We start from the raw sequence: 23,030 nt of genomic DNA, 5'->3' as shown, positions 1-23,030 counted from the left end.
AATGAGAGTAGATAAATTTGGCCATGAACTGAAAGTGCCTGAAAGTCAATTCTCAGGGAGTAATTAAATCAAATAAAAACTATATATCAATGTCTTTTACATGCCATGTACATTAAGAGCAAATTTTGTACCATTTCTTCATAATCAATAAAAATAACTATTTATATTTTAGAAATGAATGGTAAAACATAACCCCTGAGAAATCTTACCTGATTGAATAAACCAAATAAACTCGCTAACTTAATTTTCTGAGCAGAAATTTTGCTGCCAACTATATTTCATTAGAAGAAATAGAAGGCTGAAGGTTTCATTTATTCAACTACTTACCTGTTCCTCAGCATGAACTCAAAGTTAGCCAATTAAAAAATAAAAAACTATCTGATTTTGGTTTCATTTTTAAACATTTCAGCATTTCCATTTTTAAGATAATATTTTGACAATAATACTTGCATTCCCTAAAAACAGAACTAAAATATATACAACACATACATGAAAAAAGATTTTTATACTTTTAATATAAAAACTAAGGAGGCTTACCAATTCAGATAAATAATTATTACATGAGTTCTTAGAGAAATAGAAGAGAACCAAGATTTTTTTTTAATGCAAAAGGGCACTTCTTATTTGTTATTTACCTGAAGCACTCAATGTGTCTTTGTCATGATTAATTTTTAAGACATATATCATGTAACACAGTCCAGTTTTAAGCCTACAATGTCTCAAAATTGAAGAGAAAAAAAATAACCTATGAAATTCTTGTGATATCTTTATATACAAGTTCAAGAATCATTAAGTAGCTGTCACTCTCTCTTCTCTAGCCTCAATTACTCTGCTCTGGATTTACTTACTCCACTCCATATAATGAGCCCCCAGAGCACATTTCGTTGCAGGGGAAAGCACACATTCTTCACTTGAGGTCAGTGGGATGTGGTTAATTTGAAATCACTTAAACTATTATATCTGTCAAGTGCAGTTATTTCATTTTCAATTCACATCAGTGTTTTAGTATGCATGTTGGTTACTGGGTCAAACTGGCAGATTAACTCAGGAGAATTCGGTTGCAATGTTCTTCATCACTGTCATTTATATGCAGGCCACTACTGAAAGTTAATACCTGCCCATTAAAATCGATTGCCAAAGATATCACACTTAATGTAAACAATAATGTATAGATCAGAAAATAGTGCTAAATTAGAGATTATGGTTTAAGTTCCTATAGTATGGGGGCATTCAGTTATGGAAAATATTTCAGGAAAATTGGACTTTGGAAGCAACAAAATGCTAAAAGAGACATTCAGAATGCTCTAAGAGACCTGACAATAGTCTGGTAGGGCTTTTTGAGTTCTCGTTATTATAGTCTGTTATTCTTCATTATAGCCAGGATTTCAAATAGTGTGTTTATAGTGTGTGATATAGTGTGTGCGTGTAGAGGAAGAATATCAAGCCATTTAAAGGCAAAATTATTTAGAAGTGAATAGTACATTGGAATAAACAGTCTAGGTTAGACTTGAAGAAGCGAAAGGGTACTGAAACACTAGCACAGTCTATCCCATAATTAAATAGCCAGGCATTAATAAAAAGTAATAGAGTTAAAATGAGCATTTGGGTAATATACTACCACAATATCCTAGGTACTACATTAGCAAATTTTATTTTTACCATATGTAGGCCTGCTTTTATCATTTTATAATACTGCCAACAATACTGAACATTTGAAAGTCTATGACTTTCTTGGAAGTTTTAAAATAAGGTAAAGCCCTGAATAATAGTTATCTGAGTTGAAAAGTTTAAAAAAATTTAAAAAAAATAATAAAAACTGATGAGATTCCAAAATTTTTCATTTCCTCAAGAAGGAAGAACTATCTACTCCACAAATAGTGCTTTGAAGTTATACCTCTTTTACAGAAGTTGTAGGACAGACGGAAATAGATCATCACCTTTATTCACAGACATCCAGAAAACTATAATAAACATCTGTGCAAAGCTGGAACACAAATACACACACCACATAGCCCGAGAAGACCTAGAGATGTATAGAAGCAACCCACATGAAACCTTCTGACTTGGCAGAAACTTCAAAAGCTGGAGCTTTGAAACACTATATAATACTGCATCAAGGATGAGGGAGCAAGAAAGTATGGCTGGTAGGAAGTCATGAGATTTTTTTTCTATCTGGAGAGTATAAGTCCATTCCTATCCCATTCCCATGTCACTTCCCTGAAATTTCAGAAATATCCAGCTTCTTGCTTGTGAGTTTTGATCTATTATATGTATCTCTTTAAAAGTCATATATTTCTAATGTAGTAAGTAAAGCACAAACTGTTATGCCATAAAAATTGGCTTTAAATGAAACATATTAACAACCCCCCCAAAAAAACCCCTTGAAACCTTTTAATTAAGTTTTTTTTAAAGATTTTTATTTATTTATTTGACAGACAGAGATCACAAGTAGGCAGAGAGGCAGGCAGAGAGAGAGGAAGGGAAGCAGCCTCTCTGCTGAGCAGAGAGCACGATGCGGGGCTCGATCCCAGGACCCTGGGATCATGACCTGAGCCCAAGGCAGAGGCTTTAACCCACTGAGCCACCCAGGTGCCCCAAAACCTTTTAGTTAAGTTTTTAAACACTTTATGTTCTACCTGTGTGTTCTTTGGGGGAATATATTGTTTTTAATACCGACTTATCTTGTTAACTAAAAGTTGAGAGAAGCAATTGTAATTTTGCTTTTCTTTTTTTTTTCCCAAAAATGCAGTATTTTATTTTTACCACAGTTATACAATATACAGAAATATAGAGGAACAGAAGCACCCCCAAACCTATTAAACTATACCACAGAGATGCAATCAACAAAATCCTATCCTAATGGAAGGATATTCTATAGGACAAAAACCTGGTTTCATAAAAAATAAATTGTAAAAAAAAAAAAAGTAGAGTCTGTAGAGGAATCTATACGTTAATATCTCTTAAAAACCATATCAACCAAGCACAGTGTAAGCACAGTATTTGAAACCTAATTGCAATAAGCTGTAAAAAAATTAATGACATTTATAGGCAATTGGGATTTGAACACTTACCGGATACTTGGGTTTTTTTTGTTTGTTTGTTTAATGTTAATTTGTTTTTTTTTCCATTTTATTTATTTTCTCAGCGTAACAGTATTCATTCTTTTTGCACAACACCCAGTGCTCCATGCAAAACGTGCCCTCCCCATTACCCACCACCTGTTCCCCCAACCTCCCACCCCTGACCCTTCAAAACCCTCAGGTTGCCCCAACCTCCCACCCCTGACCCTTCAAAACCCTCAGGTTGTTTTTCAGAGTCCATAGTCTCTTACGGTTCGCCTCCCCTCCCCAATGTCCATAGCCCGCTCCCCCTCTCCCAATCCCACCTCCCCCCAGCAACCCCCAGTTTGTTTTGTGAGATTAAGAGTCATTTATGGTTTGTCTCCCTCCCAATCCCATCTTGTTTCATTTATTCTTCTTCTATCCCCCTACCCCCCCATGTTGCTTCTCCATGTCCTCACATCAGGGAGATCGTATATATACACAATGGAATACTATGCAGCCATCAAAAGAAATGAAATCTTGCCATTTGCGACGACGTGGATGGAACTAGAGCGTATCATGCTTAGTAAAATAAGTCAATCGGAGAAAGACAACTAATTTTGCTTTTCTTGATGTCTTTCTAGACCCTTTGATACTGAAGATTACATTCTGGTGGCTAATTGAAAAGTGTATACTTACAGAAGAGAAAAAAGTACTAAAGTAAATGTTTTTCAAAATATCTTGGCCCTATAGTTAATGATCAGGTTGCTAGGTTAAAAGTGGTTAACTGAAAAAATTTTAAGTCAGCATAGCTCTATTTGAGAATCCCTAACGTGAGTTTCTGTTTGCATTTGTTTCTGTGGAAACTCATTCAGTAAGATGATAATTGGTATAACACTACTAAAAGATTTCATAGTCAAGTTTGAGAAGTACAAGATTAAACTGTTAAACTGCTTTTTTTTGTTTGGTATAATTTTACTGTGTTGATGTGGATATGATCATTAAACACTTTTTTTGCAGGAGCCACAAGAACATAATCTGGGGCATTCTACACCTACATCTAATAGCACTGCTGAATCTGAGGGTTATCCCAAGTTGTTATCTCTGGCCCAGTCTTTCTCAAGTAATGTTATTCATCAGAATCATCTGCAAGGCTTTACATAAAAATGCTGGGAACACATCCCTGATTTATTGAACGGGAGTAACAGGGGTAGGGTAGGGTCTTTAATCATATCGTTTTCACAAGCTCCACAAATCACTACTGAAGAAACACTGCTATGAATATTACTATTACTTTTTGCTACAATTTCCATCTTCACTTATGTCTGTATATCCATCTAATGTTGTCTATATTTTGCAGCTCAAGAATCTTCCCTTACAAGCCAAATTAAAATAACAATATTCTAGATGAAAATATATAGTAACTGTTTAAGCAGACTATTCATAACACTAGATATGCTAATAGTATAGCAATCTATGAAAGTTGAAACTGTAATAAGAGAACTTTAAATAATATGGAAGAAAAATAATTTCTCTAACAACTCAAGGCTTTCCTTTTTAAAAATCCAGCCAAATGCTTATCATCTTTAAAACCTGTTTCCACAAAACTGTGAACACTTATCAGACCTAAATTTAGTTATATATTTTGTTTAACATAATTGCATTTGTCTATCACTTTAGAATTTTTTTTTTTCCATTGATCTCCCTGATAGAATTTTTTTTTTAAAGTCACAGAACCTCATAGGAGGGATGTTAGTGATAATTTACTATAACTTCCCAACACATGCTCAAATGTTCTCTAAAAGACTTTGTACTCTTGGTTTTGTTTTTTTTTTTTTAAGATTTTATTTATTTATTTGACAGACAAAGATCACAAGTAGGCAGAGAAGCAGGCAGAGAGAGAGGGGGGAAGCAGGCTCCCTGCCAAGCAGAGAGCCTGATGCGGGGCTCGATCTCAGGACCCTGAGATCATGACCTGAGCTGAAGGCAGAGGCTTTAACCACTGAGCCACCCAGGTGCCCCTGTACTCTTGGTTTTATAAGTCTCATTGTGAATGTTTTTCTTGTTTCTATCTCTCAGACATTATAAAAAAACACTCATTTCTTTTCTAGCTGTATTAGATGCAGTTAATGAATGTTGTTGACTGACAAACAAATGAGTTGGTCTTCCATAAAATTTACTGTTTAGTCTACATTAAATTATTTTCCATTATCAAAATGAATAGGCTTTAAGTGCTTCACTTAAAAATGAGTAATAAAATGACCAGTAAATAAGTCATGATTTTATTATCTACTTGTTAATAGCTAAGGCTCTTGGTTGCCAATGATAGCACTCTAGCTCAAACTACTTTAATCAAAAATGGAATGCATTTCTTTTTAAATGAAAAAAGCAGGCTAAGGCAGCCATTGGCAGAATTACACCCAAGTACCCAAAGACATCAGTAGTATTTCTCTCTGCTACTCTCAGCCCTGTTTTTCTGGAATTGGCATTTTTCTCACTGGGTTTCCTGACGGTATCAAAAATGGCTAAGGAACAGCTTTAAGATTCTATTTTAAATACTCAGCTAATCCAAATGCAAAATATCTTCTGCCCAAAATGTCTGACAAATTCTGGAGTGGAATCTTATTGGCTCAGCTTCAGTTGCAGACCCACCCCTGAGCCAATTATTATAGTTTTTATTGGTAGAATATTCTGATTGACCAGATGATTATGCCCAGATCTGTCCCCAATCCCACTGAAAGTGACCAGTGAGTGATAGATCATTTTTCAGAGGAAATAAGGGATGTTGTTACCAAAATAGGAGGAAGAAATGCTAAGTAGATGAAAATAAGTGTTTTTTGAGATCTGGGATCAACTTATTATACTCTGCCAACTTTGGCCTGTGTTCTCTATGAAATATTATTTATTTAGTTGATGAGATCAGATTTCATTGATAGCAGTTAATACTTTGAAAAACGCAATTATTTTCACAGAGGGAAAATATGATGATATATTCTTTATGTCATATGATTATATTTTAAGAGTTAATAATTCTAATTCTAAAAGACATGGGAGCTAACCATTTGATTAACACCTAAAGTTTCAATTCATGTACCAATTCATTAATCATAAGCATTTGCATGTTGTGCATGGGAGATGCATAATAGGTGTGATCATAGTCATAAGAATAAAATTTAGAAAAACATAGTGTATTTACATAAAAAATTAAAACCGATTGTTCAAGTACTAAAATGCAAAATGCTATCTTTTTGTGGCTTCTATTCTGACACTTAGCATGTGGATATTTTTCTTCCAAAATAATCAGTTAAAGCAAAAAAAAAAAATTATTAGGACAAGTCATGTCAATACTACCTTTAAAAAAAGTGCTAAAATATTATAACTGTGGAAAAGGAGTTAAAAACAGAACAAAATGTACTCTTAGAAAGTTAAAGTCAAAATAATGTCCTTCATAGTATATTCACAATGATGGATTTTACTTATTCCATTAACTTTCCCATTCTTTTAAGACCCTTTGAAACTACCTTTTGGGAAGAGCTCTCAAGACCAGTTTATAAGCCACTTCAGAAAGTATCTGTTATTATTATCACATCACATATCTTCTTCATAATTAATTAAAACAATTTAAATCCACAACTTCCTCAACAGATTTGACTTAAAGTGACTCCCAGTTAATTCCTATAATCATATATATCCCCAAAGATAAAGACTTGTCATGGTAGAAGACATTCAAAGAATCACATTAAGTCAGTTCCAAATAAAATATTTTTCTTATACAAAATTATCAAAAAATATTTTGGGTAATTACAACAGCTTTAGAATAGGTGGCCAACCTTCAAGAAGGACAAAACAGGTGAAAAACTTCCATCTGAGAAACGTCATTACTTTATGGTCACTCTTAATATTTACATATTTACTGTGCATTATAAAAGTAAATTTAACTATGTAGGTAAGACATAGTTCATTTTTTAGAGTTGAAAGACCATATTAAAGTTGAGGTCTAAAAAGAAGGGATGGGGCACCTGTGTGTGGTGGAGTCAGTTGAGCATCAGACTTTTGGTTCCAGCTAGCGTCAGGGTCTTGGGGTGTGGGATAGAGCCTTGCATCAGGCTCCATGTTCAGCAGGGAGGGAGTCAGTTTGAGAGTCTCTCTCTCCCTCTTCCTGTCTCTCCCCCTGTTCACTCGCTCACTCACTCTCAAATAAGTAAATCTGAAAAAAATAATAAATAAAAAATAAAAGAGGGACTAATATGAATTCATTTTAAGATAAATGTCCTTTATGAGATAATTTTTAATATGCATAAATATTTTAGCTATTTGTCATTAAATCTTAAATTTTATAATACTTTTTAAACTCCTATCACAATGTTTTACCATCTCTAACACGTGTTTCTTTAGCTGAAAAGCAGAACAATTTCAAAATCATAACTTTCAGTGAAATCAGTCAGCTGATAAAATGGCAGGCTCATGCTTCTGCTAGGATTAGTGTGCTGATGAAGCCAAGTTCACAGGTTTGATCCCTAAGTGGGCCAATTTACTTTGCTGCAGGCAGTCTCTTAGACCCTGGCCTGACATCCTGCAAATGGGAACCATCAGTCATAAGGAGAAGCTGGGAAAAAAAGTGGGGGTGGACTAGAGCCAACTCATCCCCACTGTAGGAAAACAACTTCATATCCAGGCCAGCTGATGGCTATGTGGTAGCATTTCTCCTGTAAATAAAAGAGGGAGCTATCTTCCAAATGATAGTGAATTGGCAGAGGTCAGAGTGTAAATATGATCTCCAGAAATATACTTTAAGATAAAGTATGTCAACAATTACTGAACTAGTAATTAATTGTTGGTTTGATGAGGGTTGAACCAAGTATGCTAGAAGGTTTATAGAGACCCCAAATGAATTTATTTATAATGTATTCATTACTAACTTCCAAAAAACATTGGCTGCTGCTCAAACAAAAGAGAAAATGTAGCTACTATGTGAGTAATTATGTTAATAGACTGGATAAAACAAAAACCATCAAAGCATTATGTGTCAAAGTTTTATTTAACTCATTAATGAGGGAACTAGCGAGATTAAAAGGTAATTCCAAATAAAATTTAAGAACTGAAATTTTTTTAGTAGGAAAAATATGAAAGCTGGATTGAGTACCAGATTAGATATAAAATGGTTAAAATCCTACAGGGCTATAAAACTATCATACCTTACCAGTTTACAGAACTGTAAAATGGCCCTAATCAGTTGTGCAAACAAAGCTATATTCCCTTAGAGCATATTAGAAACAGCTGGGAAGTTTTAAAAACACTGATAACGAGATCTTACCCCCCAATAGTCTGACTTAATTGGAAACTGGGTAAGGCCTGAGCAGCAAGATTATTAAAGCCTTCCCAGCTGATTCTAATGTGCAACCATGTCTGAGAACCACTGCCCAAGCAAGTGATAATGGCCTTTCACAAGAGCTTTCAACAATTTGCCCTTCCACCTTGCTACTCACAATGTGTAGCATTGTCCGGCAGCGCTGCCATCCCCGAGAGCTGTTAATTCAGTTTGGGGGTTCCCATTTCAGAATGTGGAGTCGATCTACATTTAAAAAATATCACCAGGTAATTCAGGTTCACATTAAACTTTGAGAAGTACCTTCTAACATATTGAAAGGACTTGCAATTACTTTTTTTTCCTTATTTCTAAGCTTTAGGAAAATTTTCCTAACACCTAAACTGCTACATATCTACCAAACATCCCCAAATAGCACTTTAACACTAATGACATTTGTGAAGAAGGAAGTCAACTCTAAGCTGAGAAATCTGCCCTAGATCAGTCAATGGTCCTACTACCCGGGATCCTCAGCTACCAGGGGCACCTGGGATAATAGACTTAGGAGTATTTTAGAAGAATAGAAGGGTGTTTAAGGGATCTTAGGGTTAAGCATTATTCTTTATGTACTGCCTTTACTAAGGGCTGCTGGAAAATGGAAAAGGGGTTGTCAGACATGAGTCAGTCCTTTTTTTTTTTAAAGATTTTATTTATTTACTTGACAGAAAGAGGTCACAAGTAGGCAGAGAGGCAGGCAGAGAGAGAGAGAGGGAAGCAGGCCCCCTGCTGAGCAGAGAGCCCGATGCGGGACTCGATCCCAGAACCCTGAGATCATGACCTGAGCCGAAGGCAGCGGCTTAACCCACTGAGCCACCCAGGCGCCCCGAGCCAGCCCTTTTTAACCACTAGCTAATCATGTAACAAGTGGGATATACTAGCTATGGAGAAAAAAAAAAAGGTGAATGCCTAACTACAACAAAATACAAACTTTTCGGTGAAAATGTTTAAACAACTTACTCAGCATCAAGTTCCTAAAATTTTGAGGGTCAGTGTATCAATGCAGACTTACTGTTAATTATATTTTGTAAAAGGCTGACAAGAGAGTTTACTATGCCCTAAATTTTCATACTCAAGTATTGATCATGCAAAAAAACCCACCCCTCTATATAGCTAATGACATGAAAACATGAATAATGTTCTAAAGTGGAAATTTCCAGAAATGAGTTTTTCACTTTGTTATTCACTTATTCACAAAGTATGATAACTATATTCAATCTGCAAAGTCTTACCAATTAAACAAGTTTTTGATTCATGTATTTATTATATATTTATTGAGTACTGAGTACTTTTCTATGTTTACAGTTGTGAACAAAAAACATGGTCCCCATCTTTATGGAGCTTACAGTCCAGTGTAGGAACCAGGGTAGTAAACAAATGAATAAAATACAAATTTTTTTTATTTTAAAAAAAAGCTTGGTAGGTATTATAAAAGAACAGGGTCATTTAAATGAAAATTATTTACCCAATGTGTAAATAAATTTATTACCTGTAGCTTCACAAGTCTTCACAAATAAGTTCTCAAATCATAAAAATTTTAATCATAAAATATATAAATTAGTAGCTATACATTTCACTAAGGCTGACAAATGTACTTGACTCTCCTTAACTCCTCCAATGACACAAAACATCCAAAAGTTCTGACAATGCTTCTCTGACCTTCTTTTTCTTCACTATGGCAAATATTGATAGTTTTCTCTGAGCAGCTGAATGTGTGATGTGTCTTCCAAAGACCTAAAAAAAATCACGGAGACTTTAGTTAGAGCAGAGATGAAATGTAAATACTGATTCAGGTACCTTAAATCCTCTCTGGAACAGTAATGGAAATTATATATATTTATACACACACTTAGATAATCTCCAATTTCAAAGATGCTGCTTTGGTGTATTTCATTAAACCCAGTAGAAAACTACAAATAATATCACAAGTGAAAGCGTATAAAGCCCCTGCGTGATAAGGTTATCTGAATTTTTTGTTTTGGTTTTCTTTTCTCTTTCCTCCATGGCTATATAAATGTGGTTGCTTTCCCCAGATAATATCTTTAGACTTATCATGCTTAATTTGTCATGATTATAACTGCTATCATTTGCATTATTTATCCAGACTGCCTCCTCTTCCCTTAACTCATTCATTAACTTTCATTATTACTGGTTCCTCTATCCCCTTACCTCTAAGCTTCCCCTGAAGTCTGTTTCCTTCGCTCTTTATTTTCTCAGGTGGTCAGTTTGAGACACACTTTTCAAGTTGTGATTTTCAGAACACATAGACGTAAACTTCTATTCTCCTTCCTCCAAGGAGCCCAGGAAGAGAAAAATATGGCAGATAATTCAACAATGAATGTACCTACACGTAATCAATAAGGAACTGCATCAAATGTTTTTCTACATTGTCATCCCCTATTTTCCCCCAGTTTTATTGAGATATACTTGACATATAACATTGCATGAGATTTAGTTGTACAACATGGTGCTTCATATACTTATATATTGTAAAATGATTAGTATACTCAGTTTAGTCATCATCACACACTGTTAAAACTTTTTCCCTGTAATGAGAACTTTGAAATCTCTACGACTAACAACTTCCAAATACACAATGCAGCACTAGTAACTTTAGTCACCATACTGTACATTACCTTTCAATGACTTTTTTTTTAAGATTTTATTTATTTATTTGTCAGAGAGAGAGAGAGCAGAAGCATGGAGAGCTGTAGGCAGAACAGGCAGAGCAGGCAGAGGGAGAAGCAGGCTCCCTGATGAGCAAGGAGCCCAATGTGGGACTTGATCCCCAGACCCTGGGATCATGACTTGAGCTGAAGGCAGATGCTTAACCAACTGAGCCACCCAGGCGTCCCACCTTTAAATGACTTCTTTATTTTATAAGTGGAAGTTTGTACTTTTTCATGCCATTCACCCATTTCTCCCACACACCAAATCTAACAACCATTTATCTATTCTCTGCATCTATGAAATTCTTTTTTAGTTTCTACATATAAGCAAGATCATATATTTGTCTTTCTCTGACTTATTCCACTTACCATAAGGTCCACTCATACTGGATTTCCTACCTTTTTATGGCTGAATAGTATTTCAGTGTATGTGTGTATACACAAAATGTATGTACAAATTTCCTAATCCATTCATCTGTCAGTGGTCACATAGGTTATACCCATGGCTTAGCTATGGTAAATAATGCTGTAATGAACATGCAGGGGCATACATTTTTTCAAGATAGTGATTTCATTGCCTTTGGATATATACCCGGAAGCAAAATTGCCAAATCAAATCTAGTTCCATTTTTTAATTTTTGGGGAACCTCCACACTGTTTTCCATAGTGATTGCAACAATTAACATTCCCAACAGTGTATAAAGTTTTCCCTCTTCTCTACAGCTTAGCTAACATTTGTTATATATTTTCTTTCTGAAGATAACCATCCTAATGGAAATGAGGTAATATTTTACTGTGGTTTTCATTTATATTTTCCTGATGATTAGTTGTGACCTGTTGGCCATTTGTAGGTTTTCTTTGAAAAAATGTCTATATAGGCCCTTTACCTATTTTTAACAAATTGGGGTTTTTGCTGTTGAGTTGTATGTGTTCTTTATATTTTTTAGATATCAACCCGTATGAGATACAAAATATGCAATTATTTTCTTCCATTCTGTAGGTTGCCTTTTCTTTCACTGATTCATGTGCTGTGCATAAGCTTTTGACTTTGATGTATTTTCATTCGTTAAAAGTTTTTCTTTCAGTTGTTTTTGCTGTGCTTTTGATATCATGCCTCCAAATAGTGCCAAAACTTATGTCAATGAACTTCTTTCCTATGTTTTCTTCTGAAAGTTTTATGCTATCAGGTCTTATGTTTAAGTTTTTGATCCTTTTAAAGTTAATTTTTGTGAGTGGTATGCGATAGGGTTCCAATTTTGTTGTTCAGTGTGTGTTTCTCCAGTTTCTCAGCACCACTTATTGAAGAGCTAGCCTCTCTCCATTAGATATTCTTGGCTCCCTTTTCAAATATTAGTTAACTATATATACCAGGTTTTGATTCCAGGCTCTCTTTTTTGTTCCATTGGTCAATGCATCTATTTTTGTGTTATCATACTGTTTTTATTACTTGGCTTTGCAGTATAGTTTGAAATCTGGAAGTGTGATAGCTCCAACTTTGTTCTTTTCTTTTGGGATTGCTTTGGCAACTTGGGGTCTTTTGTAGTTCCACACAAATTTTAGGATTATTTCTTCAATTTCTGTGAAGAATGTCTAGTTTTTGATGTGGATTCCATTGACTCTATAGATGGCGTTAGGTAGTATGGACATTTAATATTTTTCCAACGTGTGTGTCTTTGATTTGTCTACCACTCTGTTTTATAATTTTCATTGTATAGATCTTTTACTTCCTTGGTTAAATTTATCCCAAGTATTTTATTGCTTTTGATTCTATTGTGAATGAAATGATTTTTCTTTTTTAGATGTGTCATTGTTAGTGCAAATGAAAGCAATTGATTTTTCTATGCATATTTTAGCCACTCAACTAAAATTGATTAACGGTTTTTTTCTTTGTGCTCTTGTAGATACAAGATTCTATCTTCAGGAAAAAACCCTAACAATTTTAATTCATTCTTTCCTATTGGTTAGCCTTTTATTTCTTTGTCTTGCCTAATTGTTCTAGCTTGACTTCCAATAATATATTGAATAGGACTGGTGAGAATGAGCATCTTTTCCTTGTTCTCAATCTTAGGGAGAACACTTTGAATTGATCTCCATTAAGTATAATGTTAACAGTTAGTTTGTTGTATATGCCCTTCATTAAGTTTAGGTGGGTTTCTTCTATACCCAATCTGTTAGGGGCTTTTATCATGAAGATGTTTTATCTTATCAAAGGTTTTTCTGCATCTATTAAAACAAATCATGCAATTTTAGTCTTTCATTTTATTGATATAATGTAGTACATGTACTGATGTTCGTATGTTGAACCATTCTTGCATCCTAAAGATCAATCCCATTTAGTCATGGTATAAAATCCTTCTACTGTGTTCTTGAATTTGTTAGCTTACTAAATCAATCAGTTTACTAATATTTTGTTGAGAAATTTTACATATATCTTCATCAGGAATATTGGTCTATGATTTTCTTTTCTTGTGGTATTCTTATCTGGTTTTCTTATCTGGCCTCATAGAATGAGTGTGGAAATACTTCCTCCACCTCAATATTTTGGAAAAGTTTGAGGAGTATTGGTGTTAATTATTCTTAAATATTTGGTAGGATTCTCCAAGGAAACCATCTGGTCCTTGAGTTTCCTATTGCAACTTTCTTGATTACTAATTCAATCTCTCTCTCTCTTTTTTTTTTTAAAGATTTATTTATTTATTTATTTGACATACAGAGATCACAAGTAGGCAGAGAGGCAGGCAGAGAGAGAGGAAGGGAAGCAGGCTCCCTGCTGAGCAGAGAGCCTGTTGCAGGGCTGGATCCCAGGACCCTGGGATCATGACCTGAGCCAAAGGCAGAGGCTTTAACCCACTGAGCCACCCAGGCGCCCCTAATTCAATCTCTTTATGCCTTATTTCTCTGTTCAGATTTTCTTTTTCTGCCTGATTCAGTCTTGGTAAATTGTGTGTTCCTAAAAATGTATCCATTTCTTTTAGGTTATGTAATTTGTTGGCGTTTAACTGTTCATAGTAGTCTCATGATTTTATGTCTTTCTTTAGTGTCAGATATATTGTTTCCAGTTTTATTTTTAAGTTTGAGGTTTTTTTTTCTTAATCTAGCTAAAGATTTGTCCATTTTGCTTATCTTTTCTATTCTTTTTTTCTGATCTCTATTTTATTTGTTTCTACTCTCATCTTTAATATTTCCTTACTCTTCATAACTTAGAGCTTTACATTTTCTTATTTTCTAGTTCTTTGAGGTGTAAACTGAGATTGTTTATTTGATCAAACTTATTATATGCATTTATTACTATAAACTTTCAGAACTGCTTTTGCTGCATCCCACAATATTTAATATTGTGTTTTTATGTTCATATGTTTCTGGATCAGTTACTCCCATTTTTATTTCTTCTAAACAACCACTGAGTCAAAGAAGTGTGGTGTTTAGTTTCCACGTGTTTCTAGATCTTCTCACTTCCCTCTTGTTGATTTCTAGTTTCATACCATTGTGATCTGAAAAGACGGTTGGTATGATTTCAGTCTTCACAAATGTGTTAAGATTTGTTTTGTGGTCTATCATATGATCTATCCTGGAAAATATTCCATGTACACTTGAAGAATGTGTATTCTGCTGGTTTGGGATGGAATATTCTGTAAATGTCTTTTAGGTCTATTTGGTCTAATTCTATTTTGTCCTGATATATAAAGTCCTATATTACCTTATCTGATTTTCTGTCTGGGTGATCTGTGCATTGTTGAAAGCAGGGCATCAAATTCACCATTACTGCACTGTATTATCTATTTCACCCTACAGGTCTGTTAATGTTTTGTATATTTAGTAATCATATGTATTGGGTACATAAATACTTACAAATGTTATATCCTCTTGTTGGACCCCTTTATCCTTATAGAATGATTTGTTAGTGAAGTCTTTGACTTAAAGTCTATTTGTTTGGTTATAACTACTTTCTGCTTTCTTTTGGTTTCCTTTTGCATGGAATATCTTCATTTCTTTATTTTTCCATCTGTGTGTGTGTCCTTAAAGCTGAAGTGAATCTCTTTCCGGTGGCAGTTGTTCTTGTTTTTTTATCCATTCAGCCACTCTTTTTATTGTAGAATTTCATCCATTTACATTTAAAGTAATTATTGACAGGTATGGTAGGTACTTACTATTGTCATTTTGTTAATTGTTTTCTGGCTATTCTACAGTTCCTTTGGTTCTTTTTCTCTTGCTCTCTTCCTCTGAGATCTTATTATTTTCTGTTGTAGTATGCTTAGAATTCTTTAATTTTGTCTTTTGTATATCTATTATAGGGTTGACCTTGCAATTATCATAAAGCTTATATTAAATATATGTTTATAACAGTCTATTTTAAATTGACAGCAACTTACATTTAAGCATATAAAGCTCTCTGTTTATATCCATTAACAAATGATTGTAGGTATAGTTCGACTTTTGTCTTTCACTTTCATAATAGGTTTATAAGTTATGTACATAACACTGTTACAACATTAGAATATTCTTAATTGTATATTTACCTTTACCAATAAGATTTATACCTTTATGTTTTCCTGTTACCAACTAGTGTCCTTTTTATTTAGGTTGAATAACTTCCTTTATCATTTCTTTTAAGTCCAGTCTAGTGGTGATGAACTCCTTTAGATTTTGCTTGTCTGGAAAACTTTTCATATTTCCTTCAATTCTGAAGGACAATTTTACCAGGTAGAGTATTCTCAGTTGGAAAAGTTTTTGTTTTGTTTTGTTTTTCCTTAGCACTTTGAATATATTGCACCACTCCTTCTGGTCTTCAAATCCTCTTCTAAAACATCTGCCGACAATCTTGTACTGGTTCCCTTATAAATAGTTATTTTTCCCTTGTTGCTTTTAAGATTCTCTCCTTCTCTTTAACTTTTGACAATTTAATTTTAATGTATCCTAGTGTGAGTTTTTGAATTTATCTTATTTGGAACTCCCTGGGATTCCTGGATCTGGATTTTCTTTTTTGCCCTCAGGTTAAGGAAGTTGTCAACCATTATTTCTTCAAATAAGTGTTTTGCCCTTTCCTTTCTGTCTGCTCCTTCTGGGTCTCCTACAATGTGAAAATTGGTCTGCTTGATGAGGCCCCATAACTCTGTTAAGCTATTTTCACTGTATTTTTTTTTCTTTTTGCTTCTCTTTGTTCTTTCTTTGTGTTCATTGATCTTTTCTTCCACTTTATCTAGTCTGCTCTTGAACCCCTCTACTGAATTTTTCAGTTCAGTTATTGTATTCCTCTATGATTTTTGTTTGATACATTCTTATATTTTCAGTCTTTTTGTTGAAATTTTCAATTTGTTCATGTATTGTCCTTTCGATATTGGTGAGCATCTTTTTTTTTTTAAGTCAGAAAACAAAAGTTTTATTCCTAAAGCTCTGCCATATTTCTAGCAGGTGCATCCTATGGTCACTTGCCATGAACCAGGTTGTATGCATAGGCAGCAGGGTCTGGCCATCAGCAGAAAAGGCCAGAAAGGTACTCTGGGATGGCTCTGCCTTGCTGATGGTACTGATAACTTCTTGCTTTAGTTCACCTACAATGATGTTGCCTTCCAAGTCCCAGATCTTGATGCTGGGGCCTGTGGCAGCACAGAGCCAGTATCATTTAGGACTGAAGCACAGGGCATTGATGATGTCCCCACACTCAAGTGTATAAAGGTGATTGCCTTCATTAAGATCCCACAGCATGCATGGCCTTGCCATCCTTCCCTCCAGAAGGACAGAGGGATCTATCTGGAGAGAAAATCAAGTGTTCAGGTTGCCTATGTGGCTGATATGATTGTCTTCAGCTTGTAGTTTGCCACATTCGATACTTTGACCAGCTTGTCCCAGCCAAAGGAGACAATCATGGCATTCTGCTATTGGGTTAAAACCAGACACAGGATACCTACTCTGATGGTATATTTGCATACACCTAGAGTATTCCACAGCTGATAGTTTTATCTCAGGAGCCAGAAACAATTTGCCAGTTGTCAGAGAAGGTCACACAGAGCACATCTTTGGTATGTCCCATAAATCTGTGTGTGGTGGTACCCATTGTGAGATCCCAAAGATGAAGGTGAAGGGTTCCATCCCAGGAGCCCAGGAGGGCAAAGTGGCCATCTGAAGAGATGACAATGTCACTAACAAAGTGGAAATGACCCCAAAAGCAAGGGTTCCAGATCCATGCTTAAACTTCTTTCCCAAAGATAGTAGTGACCAATTTTGATGTGAGTTTTTTCCCTCCACCTGATGTGCCAGGGTCACTCAATTTCTGGATTTCTTTCAGAATGGATTCCATACATGGCTGTATATTTGGTGTGTATGTAGGAAGAGGTGAGGTCAGGAACCTCCTATGTTGCCATCTTAAACCAGACTCCCTGCTCTGAGCAACTTGAAGATGGAAATCTTTTCTTATTGATTGGGACTTGAGAGGTACAATAAGTCACAGCTCTCTTTCTTCTCTTACTAAACTTTTCCATCTACTTCATCTTTCTCCTTGTCACTGTAGGTAAATAGGTCATACTCCTCTCCATAGGTAATATCTTCCTTCATTCACAAAGGCCCATTTCTTTCTCTCCTGCTCAAAAGCAAAGGTAGGAACAGTGTTTATGAGATGAATTTTTCTTATTCAGATGGATAGAACAAAGAAGAAATAATGTATGACTTTTCTCAGGAAAGTTCCCTTTAGATGATACAAGAGATGAAGAGTCTGGGATATTAAAGGTAGATGGACTGTAGTGAGAATTCAAACTATAGAAATGTTTAATTCACTCGTGAGATTGAAGCCAAAGGCCAAGAATGAATTCTTAAGACATCCTTGGTGCAAAAAAGTGGTTTTATTAAAGTACAGGGACAAGACCCACAGGCAAAAAGAGCTGCAATGGGATCAAGAGGAGTGGCCCATCATCTACGTTCAAGTTGGGAGGGAGTTTAGGTTTCTAAGGAATTTTGGAAGCAAAGGTTTCTAGAATCTTGAGGGGGCTAACTATTGTTGGGAAAAGTCACTCATTACCACCTAATAAAACCTTAATCATGAGACCCTTCCGTTGTATATTGGTGGGTCATATACTTGGGGGATGACTGCCAACATGTATCTTGGGGGTTAGAGATAAAGAAAGTATACAAAGGAATTTTTATACATTAAAGTAGACTTACAGGATCATATGGATTGGGCTAAGATTAGCTTTTGCTTAGCAAATATTAACATCAACCATCTGAGTTCCTGGAGGAATGTCACTTTGCCTGTTTCAAGGACTTGTCAATGGGCTGTAGGCAAAAAACAATAAATTTTTCTTTTGCCTTTGTTTCCCATATCAACTTTTATATTGACAGGCTCTGGTCATACAGTATACAACATAGTTCCTGCTTTCATTAAGCTTACAGTCCAATGGGATGAACAGAGTGAACAACAGCAATAACAATTTCATATTTATAATGTTGGAAGAGAAATAAGAACATGTCATGATGGACAGTAATGAGGCAGAGCTACTCAGTAGTGTGGTTCAGAAAACACTCCCATTTTAGCAAGGCACTGTGCCCTAGATTAAAACAGCAACTTGCCCTTCCCTTACAAATTCACTGAGATTCCAGTATTTCCTCTGAAATATTCATTTCCAAATCCTTAAAACCAAAGCAAAACTCATCAGACCTTTCAAAGCCTGTTTTTTTCCTACTTCAGTTTTACATTGAGGGTATGCCAGGTCCTTTTAGTTAATAGGCTATAAACCCCAGTGTCCTAATATGCAAATAAGGCCAGGTCTGTAATTTTAGTCTTTTTAAACATATTCTCTCCTCAGACCTACACAAATATTTTGACCCAGGGTCTCCCAACAGTGGCAGTTTTGACATTTTGAGTTAGATAACTCTCTACGGTAGGGCTGTCCTGGACACTGTAGGGTTTTTAGCAGCATCCCTGGCAACTATGAGTAAGATGCCAGGAGCATCTGCCCCCAAGTTGTATCAACCAAAAACATCTCCAGACAGGAAAAGTGTACCCGGGGGCATGAGATGAAAGACTCACCCCCAGCCACCACCACCTTTCCCAAGTTGAGAATCACTGATTTGACAGTTTTGCTTCTCTGTTTCTGGGTAGAAATTCAATGTTAACTAGAGACTTAAACTACAAAGGACAGGCTTTTCCTGAGTTGTCTATGGAGTACAGAGTTTAAGACCTCATAGTAATTAATATCCAACTTTTGGCGTTTATGAAAACTATAGCCTCATTAAAAAAAAGTTTAAACATTGTAAAACTAACCATTGGGCAAGTGTTTAAACACATCTGGGGGCACATTCTTATTTTTTTTAAATTTTATGTAGTTAATAGTGCAGTATTGGTTTCTGGAGTAGAATTCAGTGATTCCTCGCTTATATACAACACCCAGTGCTCATCACAAGTGCCCTCTGAAGGCACATTCTCCTCTTGACAGGGGACACTTGTCTCTCACCAGGACAGTCTGGCATCTTGACTTCTCTGTTTAATTTCCCTAAGCTGCTGCAACTCTGCTGTTTCAACAATAGAACATTCTATCTGTGTTTCTTACCACAAGTCAGTGGGGAAGATCATTCTCCTGGCTGTCTGTGTTACTCAGTCTTCAGGTCTGTACACTTTTAATTCAAATGGATGAAGCTGGAATTTTTAAAAAGGGAAACTGAAAGATAGGTACAGAGCATAGCCTGTGATTACTCCCATTAGGAATGTAACTTTCCACCTAAGCCAAGGAGCTGAGAGAATTCCTTCTCATCTCTGCTTGAGCCAAGAATTTATTAATTAATTTGCATATAATACTTAATTAATGAACGGTCTCTTCACAGACTGTCTCAGCAACACTTATCAAGCTGCAATTTCTACAAACTGCCAGTTAAGATCCTCAAAAACTACCACTTAGAGTATTTTGACAAGATTTTTTAGATCAGGGATTTATAATAAAGAGTATTAATGAATATTGAAATTATATAATTCTCAGTTTCAATTGTTTTCATAAAACATTTGCCCTATTTCCTGTTTAAAATATTTTACATGTGGATTGTTAAATGGTATCATTGTTTTTCAAAACTTTTTGGGTATTTCAATAAAGTTAGCTTACATCAACCTTCTGTCCAACAATTCTATTCCTACAAAATGCAAACACACATCCACAAAAGGCTTATACAATAATGTTTGTAGCAGTCCTATTCAGAATAAGCTAAAGCTGGAAACAACCCAAATGCCCATTAGAAAAATGATAAACTGGGTGCCTGGGTGGCTCAGATGGTTAAGCGTCTGCCTTCAGTTCGGGTCATGATCCTGGGGTCCTGGGATCAAGTCCCACATCGGGCTCCCTGCTCCTTGGGGAGCCTGCTTCTGCCTCTGCCTCTTTCTCTATCTCTGATGAATAAATAAATAAAATTAAAAAAAAAACAAAAACGTTAAACCAGTCCTGTTCTATTCACACAAAGGAACACTACCTAATAGTCAATAGGAACAAAGGACCGTAAGTGCAACAAAATGTAATCACGCATATTGCAGACATTATGACAAGGAAAAGCAAAACATCTACAGTGAGAGAAGTCAGAAAATTGTTACATGTAGTTGGGGGTGGAAATAGATCAGGAAGGGCCATAAGAGGATTTGGGGTCTAATGGAAATATTCTATTATCTTATTTGATGATAGTATAAAAGTTTATATAAATGATCAAACCCATTGAGCAACCAAAAATTGTTTTACTGAGTATAAATCACAAACTATAAAAATGCAAAAATGTATTACCTATTAATTTTAGAAAAGAAAAAGAGAAAAAATATTCATAATCCTACTATTTGAATATTCCTTTATATTTATTATTCTTCCATATCTCCTTAACCTGTAATCATAGAAGTTTTATAGGGATTGATTCCCAAACACCTCTTCTTTTCTATTTTCACTCGTTCTCTGTGATTTCATCTGGTGTCATGGCTCTTAGTATTATCTGTATAATTAATGGTTCTCCAGTTCTGACATCTACATGGATATCTAATGGACATTTTAAACTTAATATATCTAATATTAAGATCTTGATTTTGCCACCAAACCTTCTCTCATCTTACAGCTTTTCCCATGTCCGTGAAAAAGGAAACCCATTCCTCCAGTGGCTCAAACCTAAACTCAAAGTATGTTTTACTTATTCCTTTCACTTATATCCCCATATTCAGGAATCCAACCACTTCTCATTCCTTCAACTGCTACCACTCTATTTTGAGCCACCAAAATTTCTAGTCTGGATGATTCTAAGCCTTAAACTAGTCTCATTGCCTTTATCCCTTCTTCTCTACAGTCTGTTCTCCACACAGCAGTTATGAAGATACTCTTAAAATACAAGTCAGAACCAGTTACTCATTTGTTGAAAATCCTGCAATGGCTTCCACCTCATTCAGGGCGCTGTGCTCAAAAAGGCTTTAGATTTGCCCACCCCAACCTCCACTTACTTCTTAGTTCCCATCTACTTTCACTGTCATCCTCAATCCTCTCCTTCAACTGTGCTGCCCTTTTTCTTGTTCCTGAGACACACCAGGTATAAATGCACTTCATATCCAGGGTCTTTGTGCCTGGAAACCATCCCCGAGATGTCTGCAGTATTCCTCTCTTCATCTCCTGTAGGTCTTAAGTTAAATGTTATTTTCTCTGTGAGGCCTTCCTCAGATACCTCTCCCTACCAACACCCCAATATTGAGTTTGGCCGTGTAATTTATTTTCTAACTGGCACAATTAGAAAGTGAAAAGGAACATTATTGATAATTATGCTGATACAACAGTCATAAACCAGGACTGTTCCCCTTCCTGCCTTATTTTTTTACTTTAGCCTTTATTTGGTTAATTGTGTGATTTTCCTCCTCTAGAATGCAGGCTCCTTTAGGGCACTAATTTTGTGCTTAGGCACATAATAAATGTTCAATAAATATTTGTTAAATAAATGCATTTTAAAATCAATATAAATGATTCGGCAATTTTTTTTTTGTTTATGTTATCAAATCCCCCACTTTCTCCTATTAAGGTAAATGTCATTCATACTCTGAAAATTTTTGTTTTCAAAAAGTCTTAAATGGACAGATTCATTAGTGGAGGCAAACTCAAAAGTAAGTTAGGGTGATACACAACAATTAGAACAAAAAAGCATGTACTTTTTGTAAACAAATCTCAGTGTGGAGTTTTTTCAGTTAAAGAAAAAATCCATGGCAAAAAAGAAAGTTTACCAGTTTTTCTGGTTGTTATTTTTTAGTAAAGTTTCACATGGGTAGAAGGATCTAAAGCTTCTTTATCAATTGAAGAAAGCTTACTATTGCCAATTTGTGATGAAAATGAAATATTAAGGAAATAGTTATTGGGTATCTATTAAGTGGAAATCAAAGATTGGGTAGTAGGACAACAGAGACATGATGAGGTAGTAAGGCAATGAGGAAAAAAAAATCTGTACTTGCCCCTGCCTTAATCTCTTCTAAGTCTCTGAACAGTGTGTTCCCCAGCTCATCCAGCTCGCTTCTCTCACAGCACTGCCCACTAGGGAACACTGATGTTCCAGCTACAGGAACAGAATATGGAAATGCCTTATTCTTCTACTTCAGCACTACCACAACTAGTTAGGAGATTCAAAATTAATTTATATTTAATCAGAAATCTTAAATTGTAATAAGGTAAAAATAAAGGCAAACAATAGAGAACAAAGGATTAATTTGTAAAATGGAATGTTGTTAAGTGGGTGCCGCTTGAAAAGCTATCTCCCAGATGCCTACATTAGTGAATTGCACCACTATCCACCCTGATCCTCAACAGAAATGGGAAAGGGCCTCAATTCTATTATCTGCCTCACTTTCTCTTACTGAATTGCTTTCTCCTACACACCACTCATTGGTTAGGAACTGTTTAAGTCTTTCTGAAACCCATCTTTTCTTCTCCATTTCCACTATTTTTTCTGTGTGTGTGTGTGTGTGTGTGTGTGTGTTGAATGCTT

At 35.3% G+C, this 23,030-nt stretch overlaps 1 pseudogene; it reads right to left on the bottom strand.

Moving 5' to 3' along the window:
- Positions 1–16,433: 16,433 nt before the first annotated feature.
- On the bottom strand, positions 16,434–21,673 carry LOC123940723 (annotated as a pseudogene).
- Positions 21,674–23,030: the final 1,357 nt, after the last annotated feature.

The sequence above is a fragment of the Meles meles genome, chromosome 4 (genome assembly GCF_922984935.1).
Source record: "Meles meles chromosome 4, mMelMel3.1 paternal haplotype, whole genome shotgun sequence".
Classification (NCBI taxonomy): Eukaryota; Metazoa; Chordata; class Mammalia; order Carnivora; family Mustelidae; genus Meles; species Meles meles.
Note: the sequence above shows the minus strand (reverse complement) of the source record. Positions and strands in the feature narration are given on the sequence as shown.